The sequence below is a fragment of the Acinonyx jubatus genome, chromosome C1, assembly GCF_027475565.1.
Source record: "Acinonyx jubatus isolate Ajub_Pintada_27869175 chromosome C1, VMU_Ajub_asm_v1.0, whole genome shotgun sequence".
Lineage (NCBI taxonomy): Eukaryota > Metazoa > Chordata > Mammalia > Carnivora > Felidae > Acinonyx > Acinonyx jubatus.
Window position 1 is genome coordinate 113,753,891 of NC_069381.1, and position 13,029 is coordinate 113,766,919.

A 13,029-nucleotide genomic window follows, 5' to 3' on the forward strand; every position below is an offset into this window, starting at 1 on the left:
CATACGTTTGTGGGTCTAGTTCTGGGGTTTCTATTCTATTCCATTGGTCTATGTGTCTGTTTTTGGCACTTCAGTTATTCTATTCACAACTTACTTTCCTTGTCTGGAGAACACAGTCAAGAGTAGCAACTACCAGGTCACTTTGAATAAGCATTGCATGAAGGAAAGGCAAATCTGTATCCAGAGTCAGTGTCTATCACAGTAAGAACAAAACATTGTCCTTTCTGTTACAGAAGTGGCCCAGTGTAATGAACCTGCTACCAAGTATCTGATTGATTACCCTGGGGAGTGGTGCCATATGAGGGGCTTTGCACTGGTTACTACGGCTGGTGTTTTGGGCAAACTACTTCTGAGAGTCGTTTCTGACATGCATGGAGAAAAAGGCACTTGCCAGATCAACGGATACCTACAACGTACCAAGGGATGTGTTAATTTACTCAAGCAATAAAACCACATCTGATACAGTAACTGCAGTTACAATCATCACCACGTTTAGGTTTTGGTAATCTGCTCTCATCCTCTGAGATCTGTCTTCTGCATGGGCCACACAGGCAAGTCAAATATCATGAGAGTCACCACCTTCAAGTCCTTGCTGGGGGCAGTGACCTCTGCAACCCCTCCATGAATAATGTATTGTCTTTGTTCTCTATTTTCCTGAGTAGAGACGGTCCTAATGGCTTCACTTGGTCCTTCTCACCGTAGTAGCCCTCACCCCATAGGTCAGGGGACCAGACTGAGGATTCTGCCAATTGCTGAGCATGGCTATTCCAAACAAGCATTCCAGAACCAGGGAAAAAAACACCAAAAGACTCCAGGGACTCACTAGACCCCACCGTGAGATGAGCCTGAGCTACAACTCCATTGATCACCTGACTTCCAAAGCCTCTACTCTGACTGATGGGCTGCAGTGACATTTTGGATCTCCTGGAATTATTGTCAGTTCAAAGTCATATTCAGTAATCTCTGGAAGGTCTGATTAGTTCCTTATCCCCAGTGCAGAGTCACCATGGTGAAAGGCCATAATCCCTTTTGGGGAAGACTGAGAGAAAGACTGACTATACATTTTTTATAGGATACACGGTCGTCCCTCAAGGGAGCTCCTCGTTTTCTTTGTGCAAGGAGCTCTGGGTCAGTAAACTGGATCAAGTTTGGAAATTGACGTGAGGGGTCCTGAGTCTCTATTTTCATTATGTAAATTCGACTTTTGTTCACTTGACCTGGAGCCCTTCCTCTTAGAGACGTCAAGAATTTAGTAGGCTCCACATCTATTCCACTTTTAGGAACATTATGATCAACTAGCCAACACCATGGGTCTTTGTGAGTCAGACTATTTTAATTGCCACTTGGACGCAGTCATCCGTTGCAGTAACTATGGCCATCTTGCCTTTGGAAGTTGATGCGGCCACTTGGCCCCCACCACCCAGGATCCAATTTACTCTCTTGTATTAGGTTTTCTGTTGCGTTCAGTGGCAGCAGTTCCCATGGTAATTTCAGTCCTATGGAAAAAGTGATTACAGAGATCTGCAGGGAGGCTGGGACTCCCCTCACGGTATTGATGATGGACAGGTCCTCTGGACCCTCCTCTGTGGGTGAGCAGGCCTTCCACGACAAATCCACTCTAACGGTCGAATCTCCCTAACCCTTTGAAGCCATTTCTCTCCAGTATGTCAAGGCAGGGCTAGCATTTCAAGTTCATTTACTGGGGGCCACCTTTGTTCCCCATTTCCACAAAATAGCGAACTTTTAGAGCCCTTTCTAACACCGCACGTGGCAACATTAAATCCAGAATCTCTGCTTTGTGAGCTCATAGCAATAAATTCAGTCTGATATAACTTTATGTTCCTTTCATTATTACCCCATGCCCTTAGTGTAACATTTCTACCCATATTCACCAGGTTTGTGTCTCAATAAATTGGAAAAATCAAATAGCTCTTTCGGAGTGCAGCACACCTCCACGTGGGTCACAATTTTCTACCTCACCTTTGGAGTCAAGTTAGAGGTCTAGAAGCAAAGAAGGGCGGTGGGGGTGAGGAGTATCAGTAGTATATACAACTGTTTCAGGGGAGGCCACAGCCGTTTCCTCATGCAAATAGGGTTAATCTCCTCAGACAGGGAGGGAACAGCTGCTTCTATGGGCAAAGAAGAGTCGTCAGAATTTAGGGGTTAGATTCTCCAGTTTCATCAGAGTCTTTCCATTTTTCCCCACTTCAACTTCCAGGATCTCATCCCTCCCACCCCCATCAATGCCCTTGCTTTAACAGTAGAAATGCAGTAAGGTTGAGAATTCAATTTGTGTTGCAATTCAGCCACTCGGGATGAGTTTCGGGTTTTGGTTTTTTGGCAATCTCAGTTCATTTACGTGGCACTTCAGCTGGAAGCTGGAATCCTTGAGCTTATCCTTTTCTTGTCCGATGATATGGGAGCAACCAGACAATCTCATTATACTCGTTAATTTGATAAAAATGTTCAAAGATATCATACCTGTGGTCACATGTGTGGTCACAGAACCTTGCCTTTTATTTGATTATGAATATCCAATGGTGGTATCTTGCTTATCACTATTGCCACACCACACCATGGGCCACCACTGCTCTCCATACTAATGGTAGTGCCTTGAAACTTCATCTTTTAGAAGACTAATTCCAGGGAAGCGTAGGTGGCTCAGTCAGTTAAGGATCCAACACTTGATTTTGGCTCAGGTCATTATCTCATGGTCGTGGGATCAAGCTCCCCATAGGATTCTGTCTCTCTCTCCCTGGCTGTCTCTGCCCCTCCCCCACTCACATCCATGCACACACTCTCTTGCTCTCTAAATAAATAGTTAATAAATAAATAGAAAACCAATTCCAGAAACACCAGATTCAATGTAGAAATCTCACCTTTCAGATGCTATTTCCCTTGAACCACTCTTTGTACCAAAATCTGTAGTAGTCAAAATTTCCCAGAGAAACAACAAATAGGATGCATGTGTTAACACACATATACCTATATAGACATATAGATATAGATAAGAATAGTATGTACATGAATACAGAGAGAAGTGTTTCTTGTAAGGAATTGGCTCACATGCTATGGAGGTTGGTAAATCCAAAATCTGCAGGTCAGATGGCAAACTAAAGACCCGGAGAAGAGTTGCAGTTTGAGTTCAAAAACAATCTGTTGGCAGATTTCCCTCTTCTTCAGGGGAGGTCAGTCTTTTTTTTTTTTTTTTTTTTTTTAAGCCCTTCAATTGACCGGATGAGATCTATCTACGTTACGCAGGGCAGTTTGCTTTACTCAAATTCCACTGACTTAAATGTTACTCTCTCTTAAAAAGCCTTCTCCAAAATATCTAGACTAGTGTTTGACCAAATATCTGATCAAAATAAATCAAAATAAATAATCAAAGTAAACTTCAAAATAAATAGCAGGGTAATTTTAACCAAGTGAGTTTTCTTAATGTAGCATGGAAGTTATAATGCTGATGCAAGTGTTGTTTTAAGATTTCAAAGAGGTAATATGTAAGGTATAGTTCCGCGCTATAGTTCATATTTAATAAAGTGACAATTAGCCATAATTTAACTATCATTGTTCATATGTGTCTTTAAGCTAATTTCATTCAAAAGTTAAGTAAAATTTTGTATCCTGCTTTTGTTGCTTATTATTAGTTGTGAGATTGCTTTGGATATTGTTATATAGAAGTAGTAACAATAATTTTACAAATATATAATATTCCATATATGGACTTATCATAATTTGCTTATCTTCCACTTAGCTTTTAACTTATATCCTGTTTTTCACTGTTATAAACTATGTCACAAATTTTGAATGAGAATCTACACTGCTTTTAAGTTTTATTATTACACTCCATACAATGTTTACATCCTCCCATATACACACGTTTTGGCCTGATGTCTTTATTTTTGAATGCAGATTTTAACTTTAAATATAAAACCTGAATTCAAGCTATGCCTTGGACTTCAATTTCATGTCTTTCCATCATAACAGGCAAGGCATTTATTTCCTTGGGAACACTGTAGATTTATTCATGCCTCCTCTACAAGAAAACAGTTAAGTGACCTTTTCCAATAATCTTTGCTTTGAGGGGAAAGGAAAAGGTTTTACAGGTGCCTTGAGAACCTTCCAGAATTTCATCTAGTATTTCCTGGTATTCAAATATAACCTGAGTGCAGAGAGGTATAGCTGGGTACCTGGCACAAATTAGTCAGAGAGGGGTTAATATACGAATGTTTGATGGATCATACTAATGGACCAGCAAAGTAACTTGGTAAAAGTCTCACCTGTTATATATGTCTTTATCCTCTACCTTAGAGCTTGAATGCCTACCAAGTTACTTAACCTACACCTTAAGAACCTTAGTTCTTTCCAGGGAGTAAAGGTGTAAATCAGAATCCCTCAGGGACTGGTTTTATTTATTTTTATTTTTATTTTTTTGTAGTTTTATGGTTTTATTAACACAAATTTATGTGCACATAAGCTGTCTGTCCATTCATTTTCTTCACTGCGCAGCCTGGCACTGGGATTCCAGACTCTGATGGCCGGCTGGGCTGCTCTTTCCACACTGGCTTTGGGGTTCTTGGAGGAGACATTGTGAGCAATCTGCACAGGAAGATTTGCTGCACATCAGCAGCACTTCAAGCTCCTTGACCTTGTGGACTAGGAACCTCCGGAAGCCACTGGGAAGCATGCGTTTTATTTTCTTGTTGCTCCTGTAACCAACGTCGGCCATCAAGATCTGGCCCTGGAATCTTCTAAGCACTCTATTGTCAGCGCCTCTGGGTTTTCGGCAATTGCACTTCATTTTGACATATCGGTCTGAATGGTGCCAGATGAACTTCTTGGTCCTCCTTTTAAGGATCTTGGCCTCCACCAGAAGTCTGAGGGCGGCCATGATGCCGAGTAACAGACAGCGGCCGCCTCGAGCGCCCAGGAAGAGAGGGGAAGGTGGCGCGGGAGGGCTGATGGGACTTCTCGGGAGTGGTTTTGAAATGCGCTCGTCAGTTTCCACAGCGCCACCCTTGCTATTCAGCCATAACTTGAGGGTTAGAGTATGGGAGAATGCAGCTCTAATATACCGAAAAGAATCATCCCCAGGTAATTGTGATTACTCTGAGCCTAATTCTGCTTCCATACCCTGTGGAGGCCACAGATCCTGCCAAACCCTGATATTGTACAATAAGAACTGCCCCGTGATGGGAGTTAGGAACAGAGCCGGAAATGGAATGCAGGTCCCTTGATTGCCACCCCGATGCCCTTTTCAAGGCAGTCTTTCCACAGGGATTATCTTCAATTCATCATTTGATATTGGAAATACATTATATCAGCTGCAATCATTTAAAATGTTAACAAGAACTAGTTTTCTATGTTTCCGGAGATAGACTAACACTCTACAAAATTAGAAAGAGCTTGGAGGAGAAGTAAAAGATCAGGAGTGAGAGTATTTCAGATGCTCAAACATGCTACACACTATGGGAAAACAATGAATTTAGGAAATCGTTGCCTTGGAGATGAAACCCAACATCCCACTTACCAGCTGTGGGAACTTGAATCAATTACTTCACCTTCCTTTATCTTTGTTTCCTTATTGGGGTTATTGGAGATAATAATGCCTATCTCGTGGTATTGTTGAGAGAATTGAATGATATCATTTATAAAGAGACCTTCTTGCTTAACAACAGTGGAAAGGATAGTAGTCATAATAGGAGTGGCTGTGACACAATAATTTCTGATTTCCCTCCTTATTCTCCCTAACTCGGCAGTAGGTTGGAAGAGGGGTAGCCTTTATTCAGTGGGACCAGCAGAAGGCATCTCAAAAAGTTTATTTTGAAGATAACAGAGGAGAGTATTTTACGCTTCATATTTCACTAAGAGTATTCCCTATGGCCTTGTAGAATTGTTGGAGAAAATGACCCTGCAGAGAGAGAGAGAGAGAGAGAGAGAGAGAAAGAGCTTTCAGATCCGACATTTATCCTGCTTGACTCCAGGACACTCTGGAATACAGATATCGTTATCTTGTGTGGCCCGGGACAAGTAATTTATTCTCTTTTCACTTTCTTCCCCAACTGTAAAGTGAGGTGGTGGGACACAGCTATGTCTATCATTATATGTGTCTTTAAGATTACAGTGCCCCCAGGTAAGGGTTCTTGCCCTAACGACGGTTGACCTGATGATTTTTACCCTTACGAGACCTGTCTAATTGGCAACCAATAGATAATGTGAAGCCAAAACAGTAGGAAGAAGGTAGTAAGGCAAGTTTCTCACAGGCAATGGTGCTCATACCCTGCCCTCCCCCACAGCTCAGGTAATAAGCACAGCCGGGATGCCCTCTGCTCTTCTGCATTTATGGAGCCTGCAAAGTGTGCACCCCAACAGGCACACGATGAAAGCGCGGAAATATTTGGATTCATGCTGAATTCTCTATGAAACTGTAAATTTCTATCTTGCTATCACTGCCGTAGGAAAGAAAGAATGGAAAGCTGACGGCCCCTCCTCCTCCTCTACCTCTTACCCTTTCTTAAAAGCCTATCAATCCACGGAGATAGGAGGCCCTCCTGTGCCTCTCCAAACCAGTGAACAACCAAAGAAAACTAATCGCACATATTTGTGTATATATATACATATACATATATATGATACACACATATATGTGTGTGTATATATATACATATATATGTATATGCATCATAATATATTAATATAAATTATATGTTTAATTATATATAATTGTGTGTATGTGTATATATATATTTATATGTTATATATATATACACACACATATATAAAACACATGATAGTGATGCTAATAGTAGTGGTTATAAAAGTCCTACTTTCCCTCCTTATTCTGCTATACTGTACCGTATATCGTCTGTTGTCCCATAGAGTAGCCACACTTAATGGGATGGTGATAGTAAAGGGAGCATACCATACAACAAAATGTGTCCTAGGAGTCCAGACACCCATGCCACTTCCCGGATAGCATCTGGAGGCTGGGAGGCTGGGACTTCTAAAGAAGCACGCACATGGGGGGGGCAAGTCAGGGGAGTGGATACAAAGGGTGTGATCTGGGGAAGCTGGGACCGCTGCACCTGCAGCCGGTGGCAGTGTCTGTTCAACCGTACCCAAGAGAAGGGATATATTTATGTCCTGAAATTATGTGGCCATGGCCCTCTTGGAAATAGGAACATCTCTCGTGACTTGTAAAACACATTATGTTGCTCTACAGAACACACGATTTTGTGTCTTCAGATAGCCTTGTTCTTACTGGATTTAAATCTGAGTTGCATCCACAATACTACAAAAAGACGTCCTAAAAAGACCTCGGTCTACAGACAGAAGGGGCTGCAATGGACTGTCTCAATTTTTGTTGGCAGTCGGAGGGAAACAAAGGAGTTACATTCAGGGCACACGCCAACCAAGGACGTAAGTCGGACTCCGGTAAACAACGGTTGTACTATTTCTAATCTATATCCGTCCTAGTTTTTGCTCATCACAGCCTGATAGAAGTTCACATGTGGAAAAAAAGACTGTTAGATTCTCCAGAAAATGCTGCTTCTCTTCTTCCGCATCGGTGCTCATTTGCCCCAGCTTGGTGTTTCCCTGGGGCTTGGCAAGGATTGACACCTGAGAGAAATCACGGCTCACCTTAAGGCTGCTCGAGATAATGTTGGGCTTTAAGCTCCACGGTTTTATGTTCTGTTGGACAAACCTTCAAAAAGAGAGAGGGAAACGTAGCGACAGTGGCATAGAGCAATTTATACTCTTAACTTGGGGCACTTCAGAGAACACCGATATTCACTCCAAGAAACCCGGTTGGCGCCCTGCCACCATTTCTCTTTGCAAAGGCTTGGGGGCCTCCTGGTACGTGCCACGGGCCTTTTTCACCTCGTTCTCCGGTACTATTTTCTAGCACAATCATCCAAGACCCCACTACCCCAGCTGCAGCCCTACAAAAACCTACCGTATCAAAGAGTAGCTGCTACCCTATCATGCAGTTTGGGCATTACTTTCTTACCACTGCTGCAGCCAAGGACCGCACGTTTGGTGGCTTAACACAACACACATCTATTCTCTCATATTTCTGGAGGTCGGCAATTCTAACATCAAGGTGTTAGCAGGGCTGCATTGCCTCCGGAGATTGTGAGGACGACCTGTTTTCCATCTTTTCCAGCGTCGAGGGGTTGCCCACAAGGTCTTAGCTCTGGACCCTTCTCCTTCAAAGCCAGCTGCGTGGCACCCTCAGATCTGTCTGACTCTTTCATCTGCTTCTGTCACCACATCTTGGACCCAGACTCTCTGCCTCCCTATTATAATAACACTTGTGATTACAGCGGGGCAGCGTTTTTCTCTCCATCCCAACCTCCCTAACAATCCCGTCCGCAAAGTCTCTTTTGACATATAAGGTGTTATATTCCCAGGTTCCAAATATCCAGACGTAGACATCTTTAGAGGGACCATTATTTAGCCGTCTGCAGATACCTTGACTCTGAATCTCGGGTTTTGTTTGCTTTCTCTCTCCCAATGGGTCTTCCTGAGGGAATTCTCACTAGATTAGCAGCTGATTAACACCCCTTCGATTGGGTCCATTAAACAACACTCAACTAAATGTCTTTTAAACTTGTTTCAGCCATGGGATTAAAAGCTTCTGGGGCTTCTTTTTGGAATATGTCTTAATATATATATGGCGGCTTGAGAATTGAGACTTAACTGGATAACATTACAGGAGGCAATGGCAGGGGGTGGTACACTTTTAACTTCCCACAGAGCATTCTTCATGGATCTTAGAACCTGGTTATGCCTCAGTTTGGACCCTTTATTTTAAAAACTCTTCATCCGGATTCCCAATACATAAGAGGGAAAGGCAAAGCTTGCCTGCCCTTTGAATTGCAGAGTGGAGACATGTTTTCATGCATATAATAATTTGTATGCTTGCAGAAGGGAAATCTCACCGGCACCAGAAGAGGATGAGCGTTCCACAGAGTGGGGGAGAGGGCCAGCAGGGGGAAGTTCTGGGAACAGAGGATCGATTTCGCACCTTCGCCTAAGGCCGAACGTATCTGATGGGAGAGACCAAAGTAGTAACTTAACGGGAAAGCGCAAGACGACCTGGAAAAAGACACAAGCTTTCTTTACACTCAGAAATACCCAGCCACGTCCAGTGTTTGAGGCTTGTACTACGAAACAATAAATAAAAAACGGAAACAGAGAAATCAGCTGTGTGGCCTCCACCCCTCTCTCGCCATTCACCCAAGCGATGGACATATGTTTAAATCTGGTAATATAGACCCTCCTGGAACTCTTCAGGCCCAGTTCTGTGGGCCAGTGACACAGGAGCAGGCGTGACGCTACAGTGACCAACACATAAGCCCAGGTTGTCTGCTTGTCACCCAAGTTTGTCTGCTACCCGAACACTACATGATGCCAGACAAGACAGCTCACTCCTCGAAGGACAAGGGAGATGGTGGAAACCTGGGGCCTGACATGTACATAGTTCATTTGGATTCTAGAAAAATGCCACCACTTCCGAGGCAATCACTGAGGCTCCTTCAGTTTCTCGTCCTTTACGGACAAAGAACAGGGTTGATTTGAGAAATGAATGAAATACCACACTCAAATTGCTGCCATGAGGAATTGTTGAGGCACATTCTGCTGAACGTGTAGGAATTTTAGTCCCTTCCACCCTCTGCCATCACCTCTTAATGAAATGGGTTGCCATCAGTGGTGTGTGTTTATGGGTAAGATACTACCTACAGAAGCTCTCAGCTTTAACAGGAGCTGAATGGAGAGGAGCTAAACCCTCAGCTTTAATCATGGGGAATGTGGTTCATTCTTTCCATGGCCTCTCAGCTGTTGATATACTTGTGGAGTGCCCACAACTGCTACTCCACAGTTTCCTCTTTTTGGGTAGATGAGGTGGCCAAGGGCACCTTGAACAGGAGGGAGTTATGGGCCCCCCCTTGGCTTATGCTCCCGGTGGCTCCCACCCTGGTGGAGGCTGCTGGTAATTATTTGGTTGCACACTGTCTTCAAAGTTCAAACTTGCCTCGTATCTCCCTGCCTTCTTGGGAAGTTTATATCATCTCTGCTGTCGCCTGAATTTTATGTGCCTTCTGTGTGTTTCTCCAGTCACACCTGTTGTGGCTTATGACTTATCCATCCGGTGCCCTTTCAAACATAATTACACAGAATGGCTGAGACCAAACGTAAAATAAATATATATTTAGTGGTTCTCTGTAAGCTCTGTTAACCTGCCCTCATTAAGTCACATTACTCAGGGTCAGATTCTATTCTATGACAGAGACAGGGGAACAATTTAAGCCAGGGGATTACCAAGTATTTTTGTCTGAAGACAGAAAAACCATTGGCTGCACCTGTGCCCGGAACGAGCGCCAGGTCCTGCCTCTGCCCCTGTAACCCTTTCTTGCGTGGATACTCAGGAACCCTCAAACGACTTCTTGGCGCCAGGAGCTCCAAAGACATCAACTTCAAATGATTTCAATGGATACATTCTGTTACAACCTCGCTGTCTGTATAGCTCTGTGCATGTTTGTCTAGAATGCTACCTTTTCTCACGTCCTCTCCTGCTACCACCCCAAGGGAAGCCACATCATAATCCCTCCCCTGGACTGCTGAGTACTTCTTGTCCTGGCCTTTGTGGCTCCAACCATCCACACTTAGACCGGCATGCAGATAGATAAATGGAAGTCAGACCATGTCAGGCTACTCCAAATGCCCCATGATTTCGTGATGCAGTGCAGAAGCCTGAGTCCTTCAAGCTGCCAACAATACCTGGTCAGCCCAGCCTCGCCCCTTGGGCCACAAGACCCTCCGCTTACTCCTCTTCTCCTTCCTTGATTCCCTCTCAGCTCCCCACACACCCAGGGTCTGCTCTCCCAGCAGTCTGTTGACTTGCTTTCTCCCCTGCTTACCAACTACCACCCCTGCCCCGCGGGACATCACCCACTCCTCCCACCTTTCCTATCAACACTTTTTGAATCTAAACTCATTCAAAGAATGCCTTTTCTAAGGTTCTGCCTTATTACTTTCATTGGAGTATTTAACACAAATTAACATATTTCTCGTGTGTGTGTGTGTGTGTGTGTGTGTGTGTGTATAGATAGATAGATATCTACCTATATACTTTAATTTTTTGAGTTTCTCTATTCAAAGGAAACGTCCCTGAGGGCAGAGGGGTTCGCTGATTTTGTGGCTGGTCAATCTCGAATACAATTCCTGGGACAAAATAGACACTCGCTATGTACTTGTTGGAAGAATGGACCTATAGGAGTTATCTTCAAATTAAAAAAAAAAAAAAAGCGTGTGCAGACATTTCTTCAAAATATCTCTTTCATGAAAGCTGAAGGTATAAACAGGGAAGAAACTGGGAAGAAGTGTGATTTTTGTGGCTGAAGTGTGATCGCCATCTTATTAGCCGATGGTGTATGCATTGCACTATATGCCAGGCTCTGTTCTCAGAACTTTGCACAGATTTACACAATGTATCTTCACGACAAACCAATGATAGGGTCACTATTCTTTCCCCATTATAGACATGCAGAAACGAAAGCACAGAGAGGTTAGGAAACTTATCCAATGTCACACAGCTAATAACACGGGCGAACTTGATTTTGTCTGCTGTCACCGCATCCCACTGGTCTGGTACATCCCAGGCCTCACAGGGTGACGCCTGAGAAATCCACAGAACCACTGGAGTTCTCAGGGATTGGGTTTAACAACCACCCATCTGTAGGCTGAGGTACAGGCCATGAGTGAGACTATATGATCTGGCCAGATCAGTCTTCTTCTACCCATGTATACATGCATGTGTAGGTGTCATTTCCTTTTTTGTTCGTTTTTGGAATGGATGTCTCATCCTCATCCACCTGGCGAACTGCCATCTGGCTGTGGCAAGGCTCTGCTATGAAACCCCGCAGAGTTAACGTGTCCTTCAATCAACTGTGCACACGTAGTAATGCTCTTTTCCTATCAATTGACTATTACTCACTTCATACTAATTACTCACTTAAATCCTAACTCCCTTAATAGACCATGAACTCCTTGAAGATAAAGACCATGTGTTTGTTGCCTCTGCAAGCCCAGAACCCAGAATCCAGCCCGAAGGCCTGGAGGGCTGTTAGCAAATGCTCTCTGATAGGTGGTGCACTTACCTGGTGAAGGTCACAAGCCTGGAGAAGAGAAGAGGTGGAATGAGAACCCTCCCTCCTAAATTATTAGGATAATGATAATCACATAAACTGGTTTTGCTTCTCTCTACGTCTTTTACCCTAGACACTCAGCACATCATTAACATCCATTATCTACGCCCATCCCCATCTTGTCTCTATGGCAACGCCAGCAACAAACCCGGACATTCAAATTTCCCCTCAGCTGGAGTATTGAAACCCCCATTCGGCCCCTCAGTTACGGGAACCAGAGAGGATGAGTTTCTCTGGTATGAACAGAGCACCAGGCTCCAATTGGCTTAAGCAGTAACAAGGAGCCCAGAGCAAATAGGGTTGCAGGGTTTATTCATGGGTCAAAATGACCAAAGCAGTTTCCAGGCCTCCCCCATAGAAATACCACATCCAGTTACGAAGGAGAGAAGGATTTTCTTTAATTCATCTGTTTTTCTTAAGAAGATAAAAAAAAAAAATCCAGACCTCGGTAAGGGGAGACTGTGTCTGAAAGTATTATAGCACTGAGGAGGGGGGCACCATTGTCACAGTGGAAACACTCAACACCGTGAGATGTGCAAGCGTCCTAAAGGCCGGGCAGGAAAGGGCATTTCTTTCATTTGGAGCAGTAAACAAGGTGGCAAACTGACAAACTAGATGTGGGCAGGTGGGATGTGCCAGGGTAGTGGGATAGGACTGTAGGTCAGGCAATGTATGACCTGTGCCCAACCTGCTGTGGGGGGGGGGGGGGGGAGGTGGGTCTAAAGAAGGGCTGTGTGCAGGTCAGACTGAGGGTGGGCCAAAGTTCCAGGACCTGCGGGGAGAGAGAAGCTTCAGTAAAGTCAAGGAGGTTAAATAC

General features: G+C 43.9%; 1 pseudogene; it reads right to left on the minus strand.

The window, feature by feature from the left end:
• Positions 1 to 4,440: 4,440 nt before the first annotated feature.
• LOC106966420 (60S ribosomal protein L32-like) lies at positions 4,441 to 5,656 on the minus strand (annotated as a pseudogene).
• Between the last annotated feature and the right edge of the window lie 7,373 nt (positions 5,657 to 13,029).